Source organism: Saccostrea cucullata, unplaced genomic scaffold (genome assembly GCF_032062105.1).
Source record: "Saccostrea cucullata isolate Sc308-1 unplaced genomic scaffold, CSIRO_AGI_Scuc_v1 ctg15918, whole genome shotgun sequence".
Lineage (NCBI taxonomy): Eukaryota > Metazoa > Mollusca > Bivalvia > Ostreida > Ostreidae > Saccostrea > Saccostrea cuccullata.
The window spans coordinates 1-5,000 of NW_026918270.1; the positions used below are offsets into that span (position 1 = coordinate 1).

Here is a 5,000-nt window from a genome sequence, read left to right on the forward strand (position 1 = left end):
GATTTCCTCCGAAAAGCGGGGTGGGTTCAGGGGACGAATTGTAGCTTGAAAGAAAAGGAGGTCGAGTCCCTATATCTTGCTGTTCTGTGATATGTACAGGCGTTGGTCTGCAATTTGTGTGGTAGGGCAGGGCATAAGCAGGGGCCTGGCAGCTGTTGGGGATCACGGGAAATAGAGAAAATGGGCGAGATGTTCATGAAATTTTGAAACTGTCCCTGTGTCATCATTTGAATTCAGTATTAAGTAAGTGTTCTATGTCTAAAACTAAAAATATGGATTTCGATTGATCTTGAATTTTCAAGACCGAGTTTCAGAATTTCTCGCACCTGCATATAGTGCATTGCAGCCTTTGCATTAGAAACGAATTACAAACGTTTTGCTGTCATAGACTTTAAAAAAAAAATTATTTAACACAGGTTAACATTTATTATTTTCATTTTTAAGTCAATATAAAATTTTTAAAATATCCGTAAAATAATTCTTTCCAATGTAAAATGATTTTATCATTCATGAGATTTATAAAGAAGTATTGAGGGAAAGAAACAAGCCTTAAACACTAAAGAATTGTGTATTTTTTATTGTATAGAGAGTTTTTCGAAGCCGAAAATGGGCATCGCTTCTCGGCCTTTTGGCTAAGATCAAAGTGTAGTATCTTGCCACTGGGTCGCGGAATTTTTTCATTATGGATGACACAACCCTTAATCTAATGGAAAGAACAATCAAGGTTTCTTTACAGGGCACTAGGCAGGCAGTTTCCAGTTTCGGCAGAAAAGAGTTGCTCCGCTTCGTCCGTGCCATAGACGATAAAGTTAAAGTTTTGGCTGTGTGGCAAATGGAGCGTGCCAATACCTGGTATGTAACTTTTGCTCATACAAACATTGTCGACAGTTTAGATGGAGAAGTGGTGCAGGTGGACGGACTGACGCTATACCTCAATGCGTGTGACCGCATCACTGTTACAGTAAGGATCCACTGGTTACCCATATGGCTGTTAAATGACGAAGTAACCAAGGCTTTAGGCTCGTATGGTGAAGTCAAGATCAAAAAACACGTGAGTGAGAACGGGGTGGCCACGGGTGTGAGGGAGGTTGTCCTCTCCATGAGGGAGGGCGACCAACTCACATCCCGTATCTAACACAGATCTACGGCAATAAGTGTTTGTTTTCGGTGCCCGGCAGGGCACCGATTTGCTTCAAATGCCACGAAGTGGGCCACGTTAGACAGGATTGTCATATGGCAACTGGTCCCTCTTACAAACCCCGTAGTTACGCTACGGCAGTAAGAACGTTGACTGTTGGCAAGTCAAAGCAAGGGACAGAGGAGACTGTCGGTAAGTCTCAGGAGGAGCCCCGGAGCTCCCCCACAGACCAGGCTGAGGACCGCGGTGGTCCCCAGGGAGAGTCGGTCCAGACTGACTCTCCCCCGGTTAACCAGGAGGACCACGGTGGTCCTGAGGAGGAGGAGTCCACGGGTGACTCCTCCCCAGTAGACAAGGTACCCGAGGGGGGCACTGAGGTGACCCTCGGGCAGGGGGACACTGAGGTGTCCTCTGGCAGATATGGGGGACACTGAGGTGCCCCCCGGCACAGGGGACACTGAGGTGACCCCTGCCTCGGGGGACACTGAGGTGACCCCCGAGGATATGGACCTAGGTGGATGGTCCGAGGTGAAGAGGGGGTCCAAGCGGGCACCCCCCTCCGACCCTGACAGTGAGCCCACTAGGGCACAAAGGAAACTTTAAACTGTGATTTTTGAACTCTGACTGTTTTAGGACTACGGCAAAGTGATTTCCCCCCGAGACGACCATGGCCTGCCCCCGGACTTTCTATAAACTATCAAGGAGATTTTCTCCCGGTAACGTGAGTTTAAATGTGTTTTTGTGTGTTTTTTGTTTAAAATTTCATTTAAAGTTTTTATGTTCTGTTTGCATGTTAATATTAGTGTATTGTGATGTTTTTTCTGTTTTATGTTTAAGTTATATTTGTCGCTGTTCTAGTTTTAAAATTTATCAATTCAGGGTTTCCTTCAATCGCGCACGGTTTTTTCATGTATCATATCAAGGTAAATTCTACTCTAAAAACCTGTTTCTTACACCTGTTAACACCTGTTCAGTACCCACTCTATTATATAACGATGGCTATTAGAATCGGCACGCTTAATATCAATGGGCTTTTAAATGCTCCGTCCAAGTCGGAACTTTTTATGCAATGTCTTAAAGAAAAATTTTCTATTATATTCCTTCAAGAAACACATTTCAGTAATATAAATAATGTTTTATCTATAAAGTCTTTATTCGATACAGACAAATGTTATTTTAGTTTCGGTTCAAATAGAAGTAGAGGAGTCGGTATTATAATTTTAAATCCAGACATTACAGTTAACAAATTTCATTTAGATATGGATGGTAGGTTAGTTTATTTAGATATAACTCATAATGATATACAATATAGAATTGTCAATATATACGCTCCAAATAATGAAAATGATAGATTAAGTTTTTTTGAGGATTTATACCCTCTACTTCTATGTAACAAACATTTAATTATAGGCGGCGATTTTAATTGTGTACTTAATACGAAATTAGACAAAATTGGAGGAAATCCTATTTATGGTACTATAGGAAGTGAAGTATTAAAAAATATTATTACTGACTTTCAACTTGTAGATTGTTTTAGATACTTGTATCCAAATCTAATTAAGACTACATGGGCCTCTACTAATGTTGCTTGTAGATTAGATAGATTTTATATGTCTAAAGTTTTGTCTAAAAATATTACATGTGTTAAAAATATTCCTTTTGGTCATAGTGACCATGACATTGTACTATTAGAAATTAATGTGTCTAATTCAGATAATATTACTTTTGGGGAGGGATATTGGAAATTCAATAACTCTTTATTACAAGATAAAACTTTTATTAAACAGTTTACTAAATATTGGACTGAACTAATAGAGGGTTTTGACATGTATTTAGAACTTTGGGACCATTTAAAAGAACAAATTAAAAACTTTACTATTCACTATTGCAAGAAAAAATCTAATGTTAAGCGTAATGTTTTACGACAATTAGAAAAGTCTTATTATCAAATGCAATATTTTGAAAATAAAAATCCTGGTCAGTTTATAGATAGATTAAAGGAAATTAAAAGTCAAATTAAAGAGTTTCAGCTACAAAATTACACCGGCTCGAAAATTAGGTCAAAAGCTGAAAGTTTAGATAATGATGAAAAACCGTCCAAATTCTTTTTTCAACAGGAAATTAAAAGAGCCAAACAGAAAACTATTACAAAAATTACAGAGTCTTCCAATACTTATACAAATTCCGGCGATATTTTGGGTGTTTTTAAAAATTTCTATTCTAAATTATACACGGACGAAGGTATTGATCAGGATTTAGCTGACGATTTTTTACAAGGCGTGCCAAAATTACCTGATGATATTTCGGCCACCTGTGAAGGTCACATTACAAAAGAAGAAGTATTAATAGCACTCCGCGATATGGACAATAATAAGTCTCCCGGTGCAGACGGACTTACTAAAGAATTTTACTCTACGTTTATAAATATACTTATTGACCCATTATTAGAAGTTATGAATTGTACTTTTCAAGAAGGGCATTTATCAGATAGTCAGAAATTATCTTATATTACTTTACTTTGTAAAGATCAAGAACATTCTGAAAATGTTAAAAATTATAGACCTATTTCATTGTTGAATTACGATTATAAATTGATATCTAAAGTGATTACTAATAGAGTCAAGAGAGTATTGGAACATATTATTCATCCTGATCAGACCTGCGCCGTGCCAGGGCGCACCATTTTTGATAATTTACATTTAATGAGGAACATTATTGATTACTGTGAACAAAAACAAGCTCCGGTGGCTTTTATTTCTTTAGATCAAGAGAAGGCTTTTGATCGCGTCAATTATGACTTTTTATTTCAAGCACTTTCGGCTTATAATTTTGGGCCTTCTCTCATTCGATGGATTAAAACTTTATATACTGATGTATGTTCCTCTGTTATAGTTAATAATCATATTTCGGAACCTATTTTGTTACATAGGGGGGTGCGCCAGGGGTGCAGCCTGAGCCCATTATTATATGTTTTAGTTTTAGAGCCGTTCGCCATCAAAATTAGGGAAGACGAACAAATTTCAGGCATCAAGCTACCAGGATCTTCTAAAAGTAGTAAATTATCTCTTTACGCAGATGATAGTCTGGCTATTTGTACCTGTGACGCGTCCATAGAGCGAGTACTGTATTGGTGCTCGCTGTATGGACGCGCCTCAGGTGCAAAACTTAATTTACAAAAGACAAAAGGTATATGGTTAGGTAAATGGAAGAGTAGATCAGATCATCCGTTTGGCATATCTTGGGTCGAAAATTGTAAACTTTTAGGGGTTAAAATTGGGAATAATCTTACTTCTGATGATATTTGGCAACCGGTTTTAACAAAATTTATTAAAACTTTAAATTTATGGAAACAAAGATATTTGTCTTTTGTGTAGAAAAGTCTATTGTCGTAAAAGTCTTAGCTTGTTCTAAACTATGGTTTGTAGGCTCTGTATGTTTATTACCTGATCACTATTTAAAACAATTCGAAAAAGCAATTTTTAAATTTTTATGGCCTAGTACTACAGAACCTTTAAAAAGAACTGTTTGTTATAATTATAGGAAAAACGGGGGTTTAGAAATTGTGAATATTAGTTTAAAACTACAATCGTTAAGGCTAAAGCATTTACAAAATATTGTTTATAAGGACCCTTCCAAATACTCTATTTTATCTGTATATTGGGTCGGTTTAAGTTTGAGATATTTTGAACCCTCATTTGCAAACAATAATAGGCCACATTCAGAGTATATTCCAAAGTTTTATCAAGAATGTTTAAAGGATATGAACATTTTTATAAATATAGATGATAGTAAGTATAAAGATTCTTTTCTTTATTATAAATTTGATGGTAGTTTGACTACCAAACAATTTTACGGCGCTTTC

The 5,000-nt window shown here is 36.8% G+C and overlaps 1 long non-coding RNA gene and 1 pseudogene across 1 annotated transcript; both read left to right on the forward strand.

The window, feature by feature from the left end:
* The first annotated feature begins 543 nt into the window (after positions 1-543).
* Positions 544-1,983, forward strand: LOC134260924 (uncharacterized). The gene is made up of 2 exons (XR_009990667.1): positions 544-852; positions 1,772-1,983. It is a non-coding gene; the product is annotated as an uncharacterized LOC134260924 (long non-coding RNA).
* LOC134260985 (U2 spliceosomal RNA) lies at positions 613-701 on the forward strand (annotated as a pseudogene).
* Positions 1,984-5,000: the final 3,017 nt, after the last annotated feature.